Source organism: Rattus norvegicus, chromosome 13 (assembly GCF_021556685.1).
Source record: "Rattus norvegicus strain SHRSP/BbbUtx chromosome 13, alternate assembly SHRSP_T2T, whole genome shotgun sequence".
Classification (NCBI taxonomy): domain Eukaryota; kingdom Metazoa; phylum Chordata; class Mammalia; order Rodentia; family Muridae; genus Rattus; species Rattus norvegicus.
The window spans coordinates 35,684,015-35,706,839 of NC_141546.1; the positions used below are offsets into that span (position 1 = coordinate 35,684,015).

At 41.3% G+C, this 22,825-nt stretch overlaps 1 pseudogene; it reads right to left on the bottom strand.

The window, feature by feature from the left end:
• Positions 1-17,391: 17,391 nt before the first annotated feature.
• Positions 17,392-19,651, bottom strand: Dnajc10-ps1 (DnaJ heat shock protein family (Hsp40) member C10, pseudogene 1; annotated as a pseudogene).
• Positions 19,652-22,825: the final 3,174 nt, after the last annotated feature.

Consider the following 22,825-nt stretch of genomic DNA (forward strand, 5'->3'; position numbering starts at 1 on the left):
CAGTGTCCTTTGCCTTACAGAAGCTTTGCAGTTTTATGAGATCCCATTTGTCCATTCTTGATCTTAGAGCATAAGCCATTGGTGTTTTGTTTAGGAAATTTTTTCCAGTGCCCATGTGCTCCAGATGCTTCCCTAGTTTTTCTTCTATTAGTTTGAGTGTGTCTGGTTTGATGTGGAGGTCCTTGATCCACTTGGACTTAAGCTTTGTACAGGGTGATAAGCATGGATCGATCTGCATTCTTCTACATGTTGCCCTCCAGTTGAACCAGCACCATTTGCTGAAAATGCTATCTTTTTTCCATTTGATGGTTTTGGCTCCTTTGTCAAAAATCAAGTGACCATAGGTGTGTGGGTTCATTTCTGGGTCTTCAATTATATTCCATTATTCTATCTGTCTGTCTCTGTACCAATACCATGCAGTTTTTATCACTATTGCTCTGTAATACTGCTTGAGTTCAGGGATAGTGATTCCCCCTGAAGTCCTTTTATTGTTGAGAATAGCTTTAGCTATCCTGGGTTTTTTGTTGTTCCAGATGAATTTGCAAATTGTTCTGTCTAACTCTTTGAAGAATTGGATTGGTATTTTGATGGGGATTGCATTGAATCTGTAGATTGCTTTTGGTAAAATGGCCATTTTTACTATATTAATCCTGCCAATCCATGAGCATGGGAGATCTTTCCATCTTCTGAGGTCTTCTTCAATTTCCTTCTTCAGTGTCTTGAAGTTCTTATTGTACAGATCTTTTACTTGCTTTGTTAAAGTCACTCCGAGGTACTTTATATTATTTGGGTCTATTATGAAGGGTGTCGTTTCCCTAATTTCTTTCTTGGCTTGTTTCTCTTTTGTATAGAGGAAGGCAACTGATTTATTTGAGTTAATTTTATACCCAGCCACTTTGCTGAAGTTGTTTATCAGCTTTAGTAGTTCTCTGGTGGAACTTTTGGGATCACGTAAATATACTACCATATCATCTGCAAATAGTGATATTTTGACTTCTTTTTTTCCGATCTGTATCCCCTTGACCTCCTTTTGTTGTCTGATTGCTCTGGCTAGAACTTCAATAACTATACTGAATAAGTAGGAAGAGAGTGGGCAGCCTTGTCTAGTCCCTGATTTTAGTGGGATTGCTTCAAGTTTCTCTCCATTTAGTTTAATGTTAGAAACTGGTTTGCTGTATATGGCTTTTACTATGTTTAGGTATGGGCCTTGAATTCCTATTCTTTCCAGGACTTTTATCATGAAGGGGTGTTGAATTTTGTCAAATGCTTTATCAGCGTCTAATGAAATGATCATGTGGTTTTGTTCTTTCAGTTTGTTTATATAATGGATCACGTTGATGGTTTTCCATATATTAAACCATCCCTGCATGCCTGGGATGAAGCCTACTTGGTCATGGTGGATAATTGTTTGGATGTGCTCTTGGATTCGGTTTGCCAGATATTTGTTGAGTATTTTTGCGTCGATATTCATAAGGGAAATTGGTCTGAAGTTCTCTTTCTTTGTTGTGTCTTTGTGTGGTTTAGGTATAAGAGTAATTGTGGCTTCGTAGAAGGTATTCGGTAGTGATCCATCTGTTTCAATTTTGTGGAATAGTTTGGATAATATTGGTATGAGGTCTTCTATGAAGGTTTGATAGAATTCTGCACTAAACCCGTCTGGACCTGGGCTCTTTTTGGTTGGGAGACCTTTAATGACTGCTTCTATTTCCTTAGGAGTTATGGGGTTGTTTAACTGATTTATCTGTTCCTGATTTAACTTCGGTACCTGGTATCTGTCTAGGAAATTGTCCATTTCCTGAAGATTTTCAAGTTTTGTTGAATATAGGTTTTTATAGTAAGATCTGATGATTTTTTGAATTTCCTCTGAATCTGTTGTTATGTCTCCCTTTTCATTTCTGATTTTGTTAATTTGGACGCACTCTCTGTGTCCTCTCGATAGTCTGGCTAAGGGTTTATCTATCTTATTGATTTTCTCAAAGAACCAACTTTTGGTTCTGTTGATTCTTTCTATGGTCCTTTTTGTTTCTACTTGGTTGATTTCAGCTCTGAGTTTGATTATTTCCTGCCTTCTACTCCTCCTGGGTGTATTTGCTTCTTTTTGTTCTAGAGCTTTTAGGTGTGCTGTCAAGCTGCTCACATATGCTCTTTCCTGTTTCTTTCTGCAGGCACTCAGCGCTATGAGTTTTCCTCTTAGCACAGCTTTCATTGTGTCCCATAAGTTTGGGTATGATGTACCTTCATTTTCATTAAATTCTAAAAAGTTTTTAATTTCTTTCTTTATTTCTTCCTTGACCAGCTTATCATTGAGTAGAGCATTGTTCAATTTCCAAGTATATGTGGGCATTCTTCCTTGATTGTTATTGAAGACCAGTTTTAGGCCGTGGTGGTCCGATAGCACGCATGGGATTATTTCTATCTTTCTGTACCAGTTGAGGCCCGTTTTTTGACCAATTATATGGTCACTTTTGGAGAAAGTACCATGAGGAGCTGAGAAGAAGGTATATCCTTTTGCTTTAGGATAGAATGTTCTATAAATATCCGTTAAGTCCATTTGGCTCATGACTTCTCTTTGTCTACATCTCTGTTTAATTTCTGTTTCCATGATCTGTCCATTGATGAGAGTGGGGTGTTGAAATCTCCCACTATTATTGTGTGAGGTGCAATGTGTGTTTTGAGCTTTAGTAAGGTTTCCTTTACATATGTAGTTGCCCTTGTATTTCGGGCATAGATATTTAGGATTGAGAGTTCATCTTGGTGGATTTTTCCTTTGATGAATATGAAGTGTCCTTCCTTATCTTTTTTGATGACTTTTAGTTGGAAATTGATTTTATTTGATATTAGAATGGCTACTCCAGCTTGCTTCTTCTGACCATTTGCTTGGAAAGTTGTTTTCCAGCCTTTCACTCTGAGGTAATGTCTGTCTTTGTCTCTGAGGTGTGTTTCCTGTAGGCAGCAGAATGCAGGGTCCTCGTTGCGTATCCAGTTTGTTAATCTATGTCTTTTTATTGGAGAGTTGAGGCCATTGATGTTGAGAGATATTAAGGAATAGTGATTATTGCTTCCCGTTATATTCATATTTGGATGTGAGGTTATGTTTGTGTGCTTTCATTCTCTTTGTTTTGTTGCCAAGACGATTAGTTTCTTGCTTCTTCTAGGGTATAGCTTGCCTCCTTATGTTGGGCTTTACCATTTATTATCCTTTTTAGTGCTGGATTTGTAGAAAGATATTGTGTAAATTTGGTTTTGTCATGGAATATCTTGGTTTCTCCATCTATGTTAATTGAGAGTTTTGCAGGATACAGTAAACTGGGCTGGCATTTGTGTTCTCTTAGGGTCTGTATGACATCAGTCCAGGATCTTCTGGCCTTCATAGTTTCTGGTGAGAAGTCTGGTGTGATTCTGATAGGTCTGCCTTTATATGTTACTTGACCTTTTTCCCTTACTGCTTTTAATATTCTTTCTTTATTTTGTGCGTTTGGTGTTTTGACTATTATGTGACAGGAGGTGTTTCTTTTCTGGTCCAATCTATTTGGAGTTCTGTAGGCTTCTTGTATGCCTATGGGTATCTCTTTTTTTAGGTTAGGGAAGTTTTCTTCTATGATTTTGTTGAAGATATTTACTGGTCCTTTGAGCTGGGAGTCTTCACTCTCTCTTCTATACCTATTATCCTTAGGTTTGATCTTCTCATTGAGTCCTGGATTTCCTGTATGTTTTGGAGCAGTAGCTTTTTCCGCTTTACATTATCTTTGACAGTTGAGTCAATGATTTCTATGGAATCTTCTGCTCCTGAGATTCTCTCTTCCATCTCTTGTATTCTGTTGGTGAAGCTTGTATCTACAGCTCCTTGTCTCTTCTTTTGGTTTTCTATATCCAGGGTTGTTTCCATGTGTTCTTTCTTGATTGCTTCTATTTCCATTTTTAATTCCTTCAACTGTTTGATTGTGTTTTCCTTGAATTCTTTCAGGGATTTTTGTGTCTCCTCTCTATGGGCTTCTACTTGTTTATTCATGTTTTCCTGGAATTCTTTCAGGCATTTTTGCGATTCCTCTTTGTAGGCTTCTACTTGTTTATTAATGTTTTCCTGTGTTTCTCTAAGGGAGTTCTTCACGTCTTTCTTGAAGTCCTCCAGCATCATGATCAAATATGATTTTGAAACTAGATGTTGCTTTTCTGGTGTGTTTGGACATTCCATGTTTATTTTGATGGGAGAATTGGGCTCCGATGATGCCATGTAGTCTTGGTTTCTGTTGCTTGGGTTCCTGCGCTTGCGTCTCGCCATCAGATTATCTCTAGTGTTACTTTGTTCTGCTATTTCTGACAGTGGCTAGACTGTCCCTATAAGCCTGTGTGTCAGGAGTGCTGTAGACCTGTTTTACTGTTTTCTTTCAGCCAGTTATGGGGACAGAGTGTTCTGCTTTCGTGCGTGTAGTTTTTCCTCTGTACAGGTCTTCAGCTGTTCCTGTGGGCCTGTGTCTTGAGTTCACCAGGCAGGTCCCTTGCAGCATACAAGTTGGTCTTACCTGTGGTCCCGAGGCTGAAGTTCGCTCGCGGGGTGCTGCCCACGGGCTCTTTGTGGCGGCAGCAACCAGGAAGACCTGTGCCGCCCCTTCTGGGATCTTCAGTGCACCAGGGTTCCAGATGGCCTTTGGTGTTTTCCTCTGGAGTCCGAGATGTGTGTGTAGAGCGCAGTCTCTTCTGGTTTCCCAGGCGTGTCTGCCTCTCTGAAGGTTTAGCTCTCCCTCCCACGGGATTTGGGTGCAGAGAACTGTTTATCCGGTCTGTCTCCTTCAGGTTCCGGCGGTGTCTCAGGCAGGGGTCCTGCTGCTCCTGGGCCCTCCCCCACGGGAGCCCAGAGGCCTTATACAGTTTCCTCTTGGGCCAGGGATGTGGGCAGGGGTGGGCAGTGTTGGTGGTCTCTTCTGCTCTGCAGCCTCAGGAGTGCCCACTCACGGTCAGGGCTATCTTCCACTGCAGGATCTGAAATAAACCTGCTCCAGGAGTCTGTGTCCTTGATTCTGTTCTACTTGCCCCCAAATCCCTAGAGAAGGTCGGGTCAGGGTGAGAGATAAAGATGAAATCAAACCTTGGGAATCTGCAGCATTCCCTATATAGCCAGGTAGACAAAAGGGCCTTCCTGCCTGCCGAGCTGCTACAGAGCACGTACTCTTATAGGATCATATTTAAGACTAAAGAAGTCATCTATTTGTCTGTATAGCATCACTTCGAGACAGCACAACTTCGTAAGTCTGCAGAGATCTGCTCCAAAGGAGTGTGCTATTACTCAATGATTGTTATATATGTCTAATAATAACAACAAGAAAAGCATTTTAATAGCAGGAATCTTTCCCCAAATGAGTCCCTTACAGTCTTAATAAGGGTGAACCAGTCGCAGATTATATAATAATCCGAGGCTGGCCATCTCAGGACGATCACCTGCTAGTTATTAGCTTGTCCTGTTATGGCTCCTGACACTTTAGTCTGGCTGTTTATCACAGCAACTCAAGGTAAATTAGAATACGTAGTACAGTAGAGTACAGGTAGAAGAAAGACAGAGAAATTAGAAGTGCATTGGGACCCTTTCAGAATTCATTCAGTCTGATAAGGTGGGCAGCCTCTACTTCAGTTCCACACAGACATTTCGTGCCATGTGTCTGCTGTTTGTAACATATTGTTGTAGCTTGTGTGCACAGAGACAGATGATGATGTGTGTCTTCAGCTCCTCAGAAGTTTTCAATCCATCAGGATGGACAGATATTTAATTACTGACCTTTTAGGAGGCAAGTTGAAGTGTGCTGTGATTAGAGACTCTTACACACCGTGACGCAAGGTAAAAAGATGACTTGTTTTTGAATTGAATGTCTTTATTAAGTACATGTTATCAGCTAGGCCTTTAAGAGTTCCATTCCAGCATGCTTCTAACAATGTTGAGAGGGTGACATACGTGAGGCTGGTGGATTATGTAACAGTTTTAACTTCAGATGAGTGCACATGTAAGTGTGCATGTACACACTTACCTGACTGCCTGAGAGCATGCCTTTGTGTACATTCCTGTGCACCTGTGTGTGTGTGTGTGTGTGTGTGTGTGTGTGTGTGTGTGTGTGTAGTACCTGCCTACAGCAGAGGAAAGAAGGGAGCATTTGATGTCCTACTCTATGATCCTCTTTCTTATTCCTTTGAGACAGGGTCTCTCACTGAACTTGGAGCTTGCTCTTTTTCAGCTAGCCTGGCTGGCCAGCAAATCCTTGTGATTTTTCTTATCTATACTCCCAACAACATCAGTGTTATAGGCACACATGTGGACAGATCTACCTTTTTATGTGGGTATTGGGGTCCAAATTCTTGTACTCATGCGTCACAGCCCACACTCTCATCTTCTCAACCATTGCCCACTCAGATTTTTTAATGTCTTTTGGAGTCATGAACCTCTCTAAGAAGCCAATGGAATGCACTTATAGGCCCGTACATGTTTTCCAGTAATTTTCTGGGATTTATGACTTCTGTGAAGTCCTTTCTTGAATGGCTGGACTCACTGAGCTGGGCCCAAAGCACACAAGATTGCATATTTGCTAGCACAAAGCTCACAGAAGACACTAAGTGGAGCTTCTGATGAGACTGAAGGGGAAATTCCCATCCTGAACAATGGATAAATAAAAGAAAACTAAATTTGGATTTTTTTAATAATCCAAATTTACCGATGTTATTACCTAGCGTTGGACCCTTGAAAAGAACACTGGTGTCAACAGATAATTCAAACTTGGGGGAAACCTCATAACACTCTTTGTAGAGTGAAGCTCATGAGACCCTACAGAGAAAGATAGGAGAGGATTCCTTGGAGTATGGAGAATGATCTTCAGGGACTGCCTTTTTTCCCCCAGGAGAAACATAACGATTCTGATCTTTCCATGTAATGCTCTCCTTCATTATCTTCAGATACCTCTATCCCAATCACTAAGTTGACAGCCCCACCATCCTATGAGTGTATTCAACATTTTGTTTGTATCCTTCATTCTACATTCACTTCCTGAAAAATCTATTTTTTGTTCATATGCTCCCCAGTCATCAGTTGTTTGTCTCCAGCATGGAAGAGTACTTGGCCAATGTTATTCTGTGATTACTACTTAAAAAAACAAAACAAAACACCCTTTGTTTTATTTTTACTTGTCTATATGTGTGAATATCTGTCACAAGGTATAGGTGTCCACATTGGCTAGAAGAGGATTTCAGTTTCTCTGGAGCTGGCGTTACAAGCAGTTATAACTAATTCCATCTGCTTGATGTGGGTGCTGGGAACTAAACTCAGGTCCTCAGGACGAAAAAGTGCTCTCACTTACCTGCTGAGCCATCTCTCCAGCACCGGGTCAGGGTTAATCTTGATTATTAAAGTTAAAGGCATTTAAAATCAACCAAGAGACAGGTTTCTAAGAATTTCCGGGAAGGATTTACCGAGAGGAGAAGTCTATAGGCAGAGGTCCCCTAATTGTCTCTTGATTGGGTCAATAAAGAGAGCTAGGAGAAGGATAGGGAGGTATTTCCAGGCTGGACACGAAGAGAAGGGGACAGAGAGAGGATTGGGATTCAGGCCAGGCTGTGGAGCAGATAGGAAGCTGCAGCCCGCAGCCTCCGCAGATGGGGCAGGGTACTCTTTGCCCAGCTTTTGAGTTATTTGGTCAGTTTTTTTTAATGTCTTTATTTTTTAATTGGATTTATTTTATTTGTTTACATTTCAAATGTTATCCCCTTTCTTGGTTTCCCGTCCCCAACCCTCTACATGCCACCCCATTCCCCCTTCTTCTATGAGGGTGTTCCCCCACCCATCCACCCACCCCTTCCCACCTCACCACACTGACATTCCCCTACATTGGGGGGGGGGTCGATCCTTGGTAGGACCAAGGTCTTCTCCTTCCATTGGTGCCCAACAAGGCCATCTTCTGTGCACATGCAGCTGGAGCCATGGGTCTGTCCATGAGTACTCTTTGGATGGTGGTTTAGTCCCCGGGAGCTCTGGTTGGTTGGTGTTGCTGTTCTTATGGGGTCGCAAGCCCCTTTAGCTCCACATAAAAGTCTCTAGTATTTTCCTTCCGCAGGACTGAAGGGAGCTGGGCGAGATGGCCACTGCTGGCAAGGAGCAAGTGTGCAGTTTTAAAAATTACACGCAACAGAAGTCCTTTCCCCAGAACGGACAGTACATACTAGCAGCCCAGATGGGAAGCAGCCCAGGGAAAACGCAGTGCTGCTGTATTGCCCTCCCTTTCTGCTCAGCGCATCTATTCCCTTCCTGCTCTTGGTGTGGCTGCTCCTCCTGTTGCCATCTTTGGCAGCTGAACCGGGCTTCCTGGCTTTCCAGCCTTGACTGCCGCAACTCTTCTAGAATCCCCAGGCCTTCGGTGCTAGCTGGAAATCTGCAACAATCAGCTCCACAGATGGATGATATGGTGTGTTCTCTGCTTCTCCAGTACAGATGGCTGCTGTACAGGTGATTCCTCAACCCCTTTCATGCAAACCAATAAATCCCCATTTGTAACGCATACATTCTTTCCTTTCTGTTTTTCTAGAGAACCTTGACTAATACGTATCTCCTCAAATTGTTGAATAGATATAGACACACAAAGGAATGTTAGGAAAGAACTTGATCATTCCTTTAATCTACTGTCATCCCGGTTTCTTATGATGGTGACTGAGCTTGGATACACTATACATAAATGTGAACTACACCTCTGTTTTCTGCTCATCTTCTCTTCTTTTTACTACATTTTTGCATTTTCCCACTTGTTTATTTTGCATAGAATGTGGAGAGTTTTCGAAGCACTGTGTGAAAACACCTGGATAAAACCCTTAGTTTTAAAAAAATGCTTTGCTGTGCTTTCTTCGGGGGCCAGAAAGATTATCTTGGCGACGGTCCTCCTGGAGACAACATGAAGTTTGGGAAATGTCAGCTTCTGTTTGCTATTCAGAGGTTAATTTTTTTTATTTATTTTTGGTAGTTGTGGGATATTGTCATGAAAGGTCTTCTAGGATATCTAATGCAGATCCCTCATTTAGCACGTGGACAATTACGGTTAGAAAGGTCTGGGATGGTCGATGGTCAGATGTCTGTGAACAGTAGGGCTCATTAAGAGCACTGGCCCCCTCAGTCTGAGCTCAGGGCTGTTTATCTAATAACGTATGTCAGTAAATAAGGATATGGCATTATTATTGTTGTTTTATTGATCTAATGTAAGGAAGCATTTATGCCAGCTATAGACTTATACAACAGAGATTCAGAAAGACAAAAAGGAAAAGATTAGCTCTGATGGGCTCCTGCAAACATTTAAGCCTTTATGGAATGTACCTACTTAACACACATCCATTTATATAGCATCTGTGATTTCTACATGCACAGATAGCTTTACGTTTATTCCTAGGACTTAGCAACCAGAGGCTAATAAGGAATCTAATGTATGTAATTTGCAACAAATTTACTTTCACAATCAGGTGGAGAACAAATGTCCCAACCAACATGTGGAAGTTCAGTGCTATTGTAATGAGAAGACGCCTACTCTGTGTACGCTCTGCTTCAGACACAAGTTGACTTTTACAAAGCACTTTTCATAAGCTAAAATTGCTAACTATGAGATGACTTCATGGGTATGCAGCTATAAAAAATGAGTCTACCATTAACCTGGAACTGGAAGTGTACACTACTATGCCCTGGTTTTCACTTGGGTGATCCCAGTCCAGTGCTCAGATTTTGCAGAAGCACATGAGCAAAAGATCTACTTCCCCAGACGTAGGTTCAGATTTGGGCTCTTACTTTCTCCTCCCTCTATACAGTGTCATTCATCTAGTCATACAGAACATTCTCTTTCATTCCATGTCCTCAGTCATCATCCTTTCTTCTCCTTCTTCATGTGTTGTCCTTTATTTTTTTTGCATTTAGTAAAGGAATTTCTATAAAAAGCAATTTCTTTATCCTGTCAGATTTAATATATGGAGATAGAACTCTGACCTACCATTTCTGCAGTAACCAGCTCCTCGAAGTCAGACAGCAAAGGAAGGCAAACAGACAGCTTTGCAATCCTAATGTTTGTTTGTTGGTGTTTTTGAAAATAATGGATCAAAGGCTATGATCTATACCAAGGAGGGAATTTGTTTTGTTTTGTTTGTTTTTTGTTTTTTGCTTTTTTTTTTTTTTGTGAAGAGCAAGCTAATGGTTATTTTAGAATTTGGATAAAAAAAATTCTTTTGCCATCACTCAACTTTCTTTCTTTATGATTTAGTGGTCCAGGACTTTATAAGAAAGCAGGCTGAGTAAGCCATGTGAAGCAAGTAGGACCCCTCCACTAACTCTGCATTGACTCCTCCCCCCAGATGCAGACCCTGTTTGAGTTCCTGTCCTGAGTTCCCTTGGTGATGAACAGCATTGTGGAAGTGTGAGCTGAATAAACACTTTCCTCCCCAGCTTGATTTTTGTTCATGGTGTTTCATTATAGCAATAGAAACCCAAACTGAGACATATATCAATTGTTGACAGTAGCATATAAGGGGATAGAGAACATGTGAAGAATAATGAGAAGTCAAGCTCTCACAGAGCATCCTTACCATTTCAGCAGAGAGAAGTCACAGTGTGCATCTCTTCAGTTATAATCCCCGGTATTACACTGGATGCCTCTCACAGTTGTGCTATGGTTTAGGGGAAGTAGAGTATCAGGCAGATATCCTCTTAAATTCTAGTCTCTTAAGGGTCCTAGAAGAGTTTGTTTAGTTACATTTTTTTATCCCCACTTCTCTTCCTCTCCTGAACTGCTCTCTTGATATATTCCTCGCCCTCTAGTGAGAATATTTCCTTTATAAGTTGAGACTAGAGCCCTGGAAGGACATGAAGTGGAGGTAGTCTCTCTACTGGTACGTGAGGCCATGGTTTTAAATACAGAGCAAGTTTTGGATAGATTCTACATTCTTATTCATCTTCAAAAGAAGCTCCAATCCTGAAGAACTCTTTCTCTGATCCTCTGCCTTGGAAACCTGTCAGGGTCCTTGAAGGTGAAGCTCACAGAAGAATATAATACAATATTATATTATATTGTGTTTTGCCTGTTTGCACCAAATCTCATGATAGATGGTTTTGAGGTACTATGTGGTTGGTGGAAATTGATCTGTGGAAAAGCAGTCAGCACTTTTAACCTCTGAGCTGTCTCTCCAGCATGAGAGATTCAACTGGTCAAAGTCTCAGGAATAACAGAAAGTGTGCTCAGCCCTCAGTGGACAATCTATACTAATCCCACTGCCAACAATATGAGGAAACATTGAGCAACAGGAGGCAGAAAGAATATAAGAGCCAGAGAATGAGGGAGAAGTGCTGTCTTCTGGTCATGGCATGGCTAATACAATCATGATCCATAGCAGTGGTCAGCTACACAAGATCCCCGAGATCAAGCCAGCGAAAATTGGATCATAAATGGGGCGGTATTCTCAGGTTCCACCCTAACAGAGAAGCTCCTGATAGTGAGTAGTTGCGGCGGAGAAGGAATGTTATTTCTTTTTTGAGGCTATTACAACTTGTAGGTTTAGCATGCTTCAGTGGATGACCCTCTCCCCCCCTACATATTATTAACAAGTGGGCAGCACTAATTTGAATGAGTGTGTTATGAAACTACATGAAACTGGGAAAAAGAAGAAGTTGGTAGAGGAAGCAGGAGGATATACAAAAATTGTATATATGTTTGGTATTGTCAAAAAATAAAAGAAAAACAGAGACAGACTTAGGAGAAAGCTTGATTACAATTTTACTAGTGTTCGAGAGTGAAAACAGGACAGGCAAGGTGGAAAATACCAACAGGGAGAAAGGACATGAAGAAGAAAAGAAACAATGGGGTCTTTCGCGATAGAGGTTGGCAAGCTATGTGGTTGAAGGGGATGGTCCTTCAGAGAAAGACAGAAAACTCAGATCATCAAGGCTCAGGCTCTGGTTAGATCTGAAAGAAAAAGACACAAGTGGAGAAGGTAAAGTTGCCCTTTATGAGGTAGAACTCAAAAAAGCAGACAGGCTTAGCATTGAGGATCTGTAAGCTGCTGCGTCCATGGAGGATTTTCTAGGATATGTAAGAACATTACCTCAGTAAGAGGATATTTATTCCTCCCACTGCCTTAGTGTGTCTTCAGGTGAATTATCTTTGCAGGACTGGAGCAGGGGGTGGGGGAGAGACTCCTGGCTAAGTGATTGACAGGCCCAGCTGCATTAACTCTTTAGGGTGGAGAAAATCGTATGTGATATTCTAGCCTTTAGAGCAGATCACGTCATGTTATCTTCAGGGTTGGAGTTAGAGTCATTTTGGGACCAGGAGGGCTGAGGAAGGATTGCTGTGATGTTTTCTAGTATTACAGGGAAATGGGAGGTAGAACCCAAAGCTGACTGTGAGGGAGAGTTGATCGTCAATGTCCTCTAATGCTATTAATCTTTATCCAGCTACTTTCTGTTAGCAAGCCAAATGGTCAATTGCAATCCCAGGGGTGAAATGTCCACATCTCCTATGACACAGCATTAAGTGAGAAGTGGGCACAGAGAGGGACTTGAGACTGCTCTGAATGTCAGGGTAACCGGTATTTCCTGGCTTATTTTTTCATGGGTTTCCAAGCTTTCCATTATGTTCATAAGCCAGTTACTGGATTAAATTCTCCATTTGAAGTTGCTAGCATGCTTCTTTTTCTCTCTGAATTGGTTCTTACTGACACAATTCCAAGTTCAAGAGCATAGAAAAGAGCTATTATTTCTCAGCGTTCATCAAAACCCTCCAAGGGATGTCTTAGTGAAGATACTTTCAATCTCAACCCAAGAGAAATTTAGGCAGTTGAATTCAAGGGCAAGTAAATGGGATTGGTTATGGATGGAGGGTGTACTTGGAGGACTACACGTTAGCTCACCAAACATGGAGAGGCCATCAGATTTCTCTAGGGCACAGGGTTAGGGTTAGGAGAGTTGGAAATGAAAATTATCTATGTGATGATAGATGTTGATTGTAAATTGGATCTGGAATCACCTAGTGGAAGAACCTTTGGCATATGGGTGAAGGAACTTCTAAGTTGCGCTAATTGAGGTATGAATATTAAACATAAATGTAGACAGCAGCATCCCATGTGCTGGGGTCCAGGGCTGAGTAAGAAGCACCAGCATTCATCTCTGATTCCTTGACATAGATGTAAATCACGGTCAATGGCTTCATGTTCTGTATTTTTCTTGTCAAGATTCACTGTACTTTAAACTATGAGTCAAAAATAAACCCTTTTTTCTTAATTTGCTTTTGTTAGGTATGTTGCTATGACAACCAGAACGGTGACTCATACAGCTGGAAATGGCATACAGTCTCTTATGGGTGTCTCATCTGTTTCTTTAGAGGTATGCTCTGTTTCTGCAAACTAATACTCTTTGTTTCAAGAGTAAAAGTCTGTTTTAGATTATGTCCAGAAAACCTTATAATTCAAGAGAATGAATAACAAGGTCATGGATTCTCTCAACCCCTGAGAGAGAGAGAGAGAGAAAGAGAGAGAGAGAGAGAGACAGAGAGAGAGAGAGATTAAATGATTAGAATCCATTCCCATCTCCTTGATTTTTACATTTTTCCCTCATTTTAATTTTGTCCATCTTGCTACATAGCCAAGGTTAACCTTGAACTCTTGCCAATCTTCCTGTCTCAGCCTCCCTAGTGCTGGCATTACAGGCACAAGCTACTATGCATAGCTTCCCTGAAAGCCTTTCCATTCTGTCATCTGTCTGTCCACATTTTAGTTAGATTCACAGAATGGCCACAGGTAGCTTACATATTAGTTCTTATGTTTCTGTGGCTTATACTATAAACACATGCCGACCCCTGCAGTAGAAGCCAGAGGAGCAAGCCCAGAATGGGTTAGACAAATGAAAACATATTCTCTGGACTTGATGAGGAAGCTAACCTTCCTAGAAAAGATAGAATTTTCAGAGAAAGAGGAATAAAACCAAAAGTAGGCTTGTGTGAAGGAAGAGGAAAGGGAAGAGTGTACATGGATGTGAGCTGAGCAGCATCCCTGCTAGGAAATCCCACAGAGATTGCTCTGTGGCTCAAAGGAAGGACAGAAGAGGGAACAGCAATGGCTGAAGTGATTGATCAAGAGTTTGTAATGCTCTCGCAGCAGCCTCGGCAAAGAAAACTGAGAATATCAACCCAGGAAATCTTTTTAAGTTTCTAAGCTGTGAGTATGTGTGTCCACACACATGTGTGTATGCCCATAAAGGATATTGGATCCCCTGGAGCTGGAGTTGTAGGCAGTTGTGAACCACAAGACATGGGGTTTAGGAACTAAACTGAGGTTCTCCAAAGAACAGGAAATATTCTTAACTCGTGAGCCATCTCTCCAGCCTCATCTGCAAGCTTGTTGCTTCCTGGTCTCATATGAAGATTTTCTCTTCTCTTGTCCCTGTTCCTAGTATCCTACATAATTGTTCTTTCCATTACATTCAAATCTCTGTGACAGACAATGTGATCTGCCTGTCAATCTCTCAGCACTGCCTAGCAGCTGGTGACAGTGATGTTATTATTTACTGTCACTTGCTAGACTTACAACTTCAGCATTTAAGAAGCTGTTTATGGCATCCTAAGTACTTTAACTGATGACAAGGGCAGATCCACAAGATAGAAAGGATTTTACTGTCAGCTTCTCGGCTTACAGTTAAGAGCATTGGAAGGAAGGAGCCCTGTTATTGTTTGGTTGCCATGAAACAGAGGTGATATTGCTTGTTCTGCATAATTGTGAAGAACCAAAGCAAAGATGTTGATAAAACCCTTAAAATAGTTAGAGAGAGCTCAGTGGATAAGGATGCTTTGTGTGCTCATGCAAAGATCTGGGTTCAAATCACTGTCATCCATCCATTTGAAGAGTCAGTTATGCAGTCATGAGCATCTTTAAACATAGCACTGTGAAGGGAAACACAGGACGATCATTGGGGTTACTGACCACCAACTTGGATCCAGGTTCAGTGAGAGAGTCTGTTGGAGAGCATAAAGAGAAATAGAGTAGGAGGACTTGGATGCTCTGCTGTGTGTACACATGTACAACACACACACACACACACACACACACACACACACACACTAGCATAACACAAGCAAATGTGTCTGGCAATCACATTTCTTCTGGGGAAGAAGAGTTACCTGTGCTTGAGACAATTAGTTCACTGCTCTAGGAACGCCATTTCCCCTTTCTCCACTGGCAGCCAGGAAGTGAGACCTGGACTCAGCTGGCCTTTCTACAAGCGACTATCAGGAGAAAGTACCCCACCCAAGCTATTTATCTTTTGAGAGTAGAAAAATCAAGCTGACTCAATGATTTTTTCTTTTCCCATCGAAGATCATCTGGGGGTGCAGGACAGAATGTTTTAAAATTATACCTTATTTATTGAATATAATGAAGTAAAAATTAATAATTTAAATATGGAAAAGAGATGCATGCAGTAAAGATATGTGTCATAGAAAAGTAATGGGGTGCAAAAACAGTTATGAAGAAAAATACGACATTGGTGTAATATTTTACTTAAATGTACTATATTGAAATACTTCAGACTGGAGAGATGGCTCAGTAGTTAACAGCACTGACTATTCTTCCAGAGGTCCTGAGTTCAATTCCTAACAACTACACGGTGGTTTACAACCATTTGTAATGGGATCTGATGCCCTCTTCTGATGTTGTAAAGATGGCTACAATGTACACATATACATAAATAAATAAAGCTTTGAAAAAAGAGAAAGAAATACTTCTAGATTTGCTTGGAATTATAAGAAATAATAACCTAGCTGCCATTTTCTCAGTTTCTTCTTCTTCTTCTTCTTCTTCTTCTTCTTCTTCTTCTTCTTCTTCTTCTTCTTCTTCTTCTTCTTCTTCTTCTTCTTCTTCTTCTTCTTCTTCTTCTTCTTCTCCTCCTTCTCCTTCTCCTTCCCCTTCCCCTTCTCCTCCTCCTCCTCCTCTTTCTTCTTCTTCTTCTTCTTCTTCTTCTTCTTCTTCTTCTTCTTCTTCTTCTTCTTCTTCTTCTTCTTCTTCTTCTTCTTCTTCTTCTTCTTCTTCTTTTTAAATAAAACTTTACTCCAACACCACAGCAAGGTTGTTGGTATTTATCAATGAGGATACAAGTTAGAATTAATTCCCTGAAAATCTGGTTAAATCTGACACTGTTTCCAGCTCTGGTAATATTTATTTTTGTTCTGTCTTTGGAGACCTGTTTGCTGACATAAGGAATGTTGAGAAACTGCTTCCTTATAGAAGATTTATTTTCTGTTTTAAACTGTGTGTGTGTGTGTGTGTGTGTGTGTGTGTGTGTGTGTGTGTACATGAGTGCAGGCATCTATTGAGGCTAGAAGTGGTGTTGGGCAGTGTCCTGCCTATAAGATGTGCAGGGATAAAGATGGAGCAGAGACTGAGGGAATAGCCAACTAATGACTGGCCCAACTTGAGGACAATCCCACTGGAGAGAGCCAACCCCTGACACTATTAATGGTATTCTGCTATGCTTGCAGAGAGGAGCCTAGCATAACTGTTTTCTGAGAAGCTTCACCCAGTAGCTGATAGAAGCACACACAAAGACTGACAGCCAAAATTCTTGTTGAAAAGTGGGGAATAGTATTGAGGGAGCTGGAGGCGTCAAAGACACTACAAGAGCTACAGAGTCAACTAACCTGGGCCCATGAGGCTCACAGAGACTGAACCACCAACCAAAGAACATACAGGGGCTGAGCCTAGTTCCCTTATACATTTGTAGCAAATGTGTACCTTGGACTTCATGTGGGTCCTCCAACAACTGGAGTGGGGGGCTGTCTCTGATTATGTTGCCTGCCATCGCATCCCCTACCTCTAACTAGGCTGCCTTGTGCCTTAGCAGGAGAGGACATGCTTAGTCCTTCTGTGACTTGATGTCCCAGGGTGGGTTGTTACCCATGGGGGCTTCTCTTTCTCTGAGAAGAAGAGGGGGTGATGGGGGAGAGGGATTTGTGAGTGTGGGACTGGTTAGAGAGGAGGGAGGGGGTATGAATGGGATTTAAAGTGGATACATGAATAAATTAATGAAAAGAAGTAATGTTTGCATTTTTACAAGAATTAAGGGCTTAGGTTTAATAAAACATACCTGACCTGTAAAGTCTCAACTGTGCTGATCTGGCTCTTCAAAAAAAGGTTTGTAGATTTTGCCTTATCCAATGGATGCTGCGTCTGTGCTGCACAATTGCAAGGGCAAGATCACAGGCATCTGATTTCTCTAGGAGCAATCTCAATGCTTGGAAAAGGGGTCCTTTGATGTAATTTTTCATATTCTTTTCTTTCTAGGGCTTTTTTCACTATTGTTAAAACTCATTCTTATTTCTTTTTATTGGCTTAGGAGAGTTTCTAACTTTCTATGAATTAAGGCCACAATAGTTTTTTTTCTCCATCCCTGGAATGTATTTGCTTTCCCCAAATACTGTTCTTTCATAGTAATAAAACCCAACACCTGGGTATGCTTTGGTACAAGTCTTTCTCCAGCATGTTTGGGCATAAACCTGGCAGTTTGCTTCCCCAGGTTTCATTTTTTTTTTTCAATTACAGCCAAGAGTTCAAACTATGAAGCAAAATTCTGACAAGATCCACACCAAGAACAATAAAAATTAACCACCTAGTGAGTTTTCCCTTGTAAAACATTTTCATTAAGAGTCTGTGATGTTAAATGTATGGATGCTTGTAGAAAAAGAACATAAAACCCCAGATTTTGAGGGAATAGCACCCCTGTTTCAGTAAGGTGGATAAACTTTACTTGACTTTGGGCAATAAAGGCTTATCTCAGAGTATATTATTTTTCCCCCTTAGGTATAAAAAGAATGATATTGTTGGCAGTCTACCCTTCCCACATTGAGCAGTCCAGTTAATGTCCCGGCCATTCTTTTCCATTCTGGCATTAAGACCTGACAGGGATGACACCATGGAGACCAGGAATCAACCATCTGGACTCCATCATGCTTTCTTTATTTAACTACCTCACTGAAAGTGGTTGGTGGAAGAGGGACCACGGAAGGTTTTATGATCCTCTAGGAAATTCAAGATCTGTTCAACAGAGTGATGCCCTTCATACTCACAAATACTGGGCTGTTTGGTACTAGTGTTAGTGGATAAGCCTGAATGTTATACATTTTGCTGAGTCCTTTATGAACTGTACAATCTAAAGCACTGACTTTAAGCTGATTATAGAGAATCATTGATATCCTTTGTGACTCTGGCATTAGAGCTTGACATGATAGACAGACACCAAGGGACAAAGAAGTCAATAAACCATGGTGCTTTGTCACTAGCAGGGTAATTTTGAGGTTCAAGCATGGTGACATGGGATTTAACACTTTCTTTGGCAGTAGCAAGCATATAATACATAGGCTCTTCCTTCAGTAATGAATTTCATATTCTTTGATTCCTTGGCCTTTAAACGTTGCTGGATAGGCATAAAAACCCAGAAATCACTACAAATTTCTGGTGCAGAGGAGTAGTTAAACTTGCCAATTGAAATATGCTTATTTTAAAGTAGTTTATATTTTTCAACTCAGAATCATTTGAATTTATTTTTTAAATGAAAATATATGAACGAGCGATGATGTGCCAAATGTTCCTCTAGTTTATTTGTTAAAAGCCAGTCAAATTGCCCCATCTGTGGTAGAGAGTAAGGAAAATAGGACTGAGGTACAGAGAACTTTATAGGTTACCCAAGGTCACACAGCTAAATTAGCCGATCTTAGTAAGAAGCCCTTATGTTATCAGGTTACATGTCTTAGATATCACAGTCTTTAACACCTGTTAGACATGAAACATGAGGGATATTCAGGAATGGTCCACTTGAAATACACGTGGCCATGCTCCTGGAAGTTTCTGAAGTGCCTTGCGGTGCATGATGAACTGATGGAGCACTAAGTGCAGTATTTGGTGAAATATCTCGTGAAGCTTCTGGCACAAAGAAGCTATGTCAGTAACATAAGAAATTCAGGGTTAGATTTTAGCAGTGTGGGGAGATTCTCAGTGATGGGAGAGCAATTACTAGATACTTGGTTTGAGACTGAGTATTTATGTCAGAAGGAAATGGATAGAGAGGGGTGGGAGTGAATTAGAGAGAAGGAAATGAAGTGAAGAGAGAGAGGGGGGAAAGGAGGAGGAAAGAAAGAAGGGGAGAGGAAAGAAGAGGAAGAGAGAGAAGTGGAAAGAAAAGGATGAAGAGAGAAAATGGGAGAGAGAAACAGATGAGAGAGATAATGGGGAAGAGACAGTAGAGAAAATAAAAGAGTGGGAAGGAGATAGGGAAGAAATAGGACAGAGAGGAGAGAGAGAGAGAGAGAGAGAGAGAGAGAGAGAGAGAGAGAGAGAGAGAGAGAACCCAGTGCTTTGTCTCTTGGAATGTCAGCAGTAATTCTTTGGAGACAGGGCTTTTGGAAATGTAAATCAATTAAAAGGGAAGCATTTAGAATGGGTGCTAATTCAAACAGAGTGGGATCTTCCTAAGAAGATTAGAGTGTCTCAGATATATGCATAAAGAGAAAAACGCATAGCATACAGAGAGGTGGCTGCTGGTAGCAGGAGGAAAGCTTCAGAAAGAATCTAAGGTGTTCCTACCTTGACCAATGTTTCCATTTCTGATCTGTGAGGCTAGCATAACTTCTGTTGAGGATGGTAAGATGACTCTGCAGTTAAGAGCACTTACTGTCCTTACAGATGACCAGAGTTTGGTTTCCAGCGTTAGTGTCAGGTGACTCACTCTGCCTATAGCTCCAGTTACTAGGGATCTCATATCCGTCTTTTGCTTCCTGGGGTCACCCTGAATAAGGTGTATGTATTCATATTCATCATCAAATGAAGCAGTTTGGACAGGTAAGGGCCATCTTCTTCATCAAGGATTGCCTTTGTCGTAAAGAGACTTGCCTAAATCTCCTAAGAAGGCCTTCTTTCTTCCACACTCTAGACACTCACAATCAAACTAGTTCCCCCCACACCCCTCCATCTCCACTACATGGTCATGGAAACCCTCCCCCTGCCCCATTCTCAACACTCAGTGGTATCGTGACATCATTTGTCCCAAATCCTGGTGTTTCCCACCTGAGCAAACAAGGACTGAGGACCCCTATTACTGGACTGTGTTCTGCCTCCACTGAGCAGCTTGTCGGAGGCACTCAGGTATCCCAGCAGTAAGACAGACATGTAGTCTCTCTCTCTCTCTCTCTCTCTCTCTCTCTCTCTCTCTCTCTCTCTCTCTCTCTCTCTCTCTGAGATGTGTATGTGTGTAAGTGTGTATGGTACACATAGTGAAGCTCAGAGGACAACCTTATGTGTCAATGACAGCGTTGTGCTTTATTAGTCAGTCTTCGTCACTGCATTCTCCAGCACGCTTGGCACCTAAGCTTCAAGAGAGTTCTTTCTTTGCCACCAGCTCCCTGAATGAGTACTGGATTATAGGCATGGGCTACTGTGCCTCACTATATGTGGATTCTAGGGACGCATAATTGAGTCCCCCTACTTGCAAGGAAAGTGCTTTGACGACTGAGCTATCTCCCCAGCCCCTAAGGTCTCTTGATATGAGTTTCTCAGGAATCTGAAGGTTTATTCACTGGGAGCTTGTAAAAATGAACTAGAAAAAAATGAGCAGAAACATTAGTGAACTACCTGTGTTGGGAAGGAGGACCAGGTGGTCCAGGTCTATACACTGAACTCAAAGCAGGCATAGAAGGATGAACCACTGTAATCCTTAAAAGAAGGAAGAGAAAAGGCCAAAGAGATTTGTGTAAGAGTAGACAGGGAGGACCGAGAAGAGTGAGTTAAGTGGACATAATCACTTGCCACAGTGATTAAGGAAGTTCTAATTAAAAGAACTCTGTAATTAGAAGTGCCTTGGAGATGGTTCATTGAGGGAGAAATCAGTGCTGTAACAGAGCTGACCACAGGCAGGAATTCAATGAGGTGAATAATAAATTCACTCACTTTAAGGCAACGTAAAGACTATAGAAGAGAAAAAACAAAATTGGAGGAGATATATATAGAGATAGAGATAGAGATAGATAGAGATAGGGAGATAGAAGAGATATAGAGATATAGATGATATATAGATATGAATAAAGATATAGATATATCAGAAATGTGAGGAGAGGGTCCCAATTTAGTATTCTAGAGAGGAAGTAGGAAAGACAGCAAAGTCTCTGTCTTTAGCTATGGCTTTTCTCATCTACCGTGTCCAATCCATTAACTATTCCAAATTTGTCCTGGCCTAATTTGATACCTGTGGCTGAGGTGAAATACCATGACCTAAAAGCAACATTGAAGATGGAAGGATTTATTTGGCTCTCATTTCCAGTTCATATTCCATGATTTAGAGAAGTCAGGAATTCAAGCATGAACTTGGAGCAGAAACTGTGGAAGAATGCTATTTCCTGGCTCTTTCTGGCTATCTCTCAACATAACATAGGTCTGACTTCTCAGGAAATGTGGATTGTGTTTTCCTATATCAACTAGTAGTCAAGGTAGTCCTCCCAAAGCCCCCACAACTGGATCTGGACAATCTCTCAAATGAGACTCTTTTTCCAAGTGATACTAAGCTATGTCAAATTAATAGTTAAACCTATCTAGGACAGAGACCTTTCTCTGCCTCGCAAGTGTCCTCTGTAGAGCCTTGCATGTCACAATGAATAACTATTAAGGGAAGAACTCAGCTATAACACTTCAGCAGTTAGAGGAGATGACTTGGAGTAGAAGGATGTTAGTGAAGGGCATGCTGTTGCTTTGTGCTGTTACTCTGTGCATCCAACCTTGAGGCTTTCTCTGACTTCACATTGAAGAGCCCAGCATTGGCTTTAACCCCATTCATATTTCTCTTTGGCTACATAGTGCTCTTAAAATTATGTTTGTTTTCCAAGTCACTTTATTTTAGATATGTCTGTGTGTGTGCACTTGTGTGTGTGGTGGTGGGGTACATATACATGTTTATGTGTGTTTCGAAGCCCAAGGCCAATTTCAGTTTTATTTCTTCAGGTCCCATTCACCTACTTTTGGAGATAGGGTCTCTCACTGGCCTGGAGCCTTGAGAGATAGGCTAATCTGGATAGCCAGTGAAGCCCAGGAATCTGTCTGTATCTTCCCGATGCTGGGATTGCAAACACATGTTATCATGCCTGGCTTTTCAATGTAAGTTTGGCTTCAGTTACTTATGTTTACAAGGCAAGCACTTTACACAAAGCTATATCTATGCAGGTCATGAGCACTCTTCTTCCGTTTCTTTGGATTCCAGGTACAGTAGACCTACTTGATCAATGTCTTTCTGTTGAAGAACTGAAGCCCCAGGAAATAGAAAGCCTCACAGAACAGATGACCTACAGCAAGATCCCTGCCAAGTGGGAACAGTTACCCTATGGTAGGAACTGAGACTACTCCTAAGCTGGAGTGATCCTCTCTCATAGTAGGATCAATTGTCAAACCATGAGACATGTGGTCTATCAGGCCACAGCCTATTACTTAGATAGTTGCTGTACCAGCTACATACCCCCTACTTTAGTCTCCTATAAAAATCCCTGAAAAGGGGCCTCAGAGGGAATGCCTTTTAAGGAGAAAAGGGGAAGTCTGTGCTAGGATGAGGTGGTACCGTAGAGTTCTATGGCTATGAAGAGACACCATGACCAAGGCAACTCTTATAAAGGAAAACATTTAACTGGGACTGGCTCATACTTTCAGAGGCTTAATCTATTATCATTGTGGTGGGAAGCATAGCAGTGTGTAAGCAGACATGGTGTTAGAAGAGTAGAGAGTTCTACATCTTGATTTGCAGATAGCAGAAGGAGATGGTGTG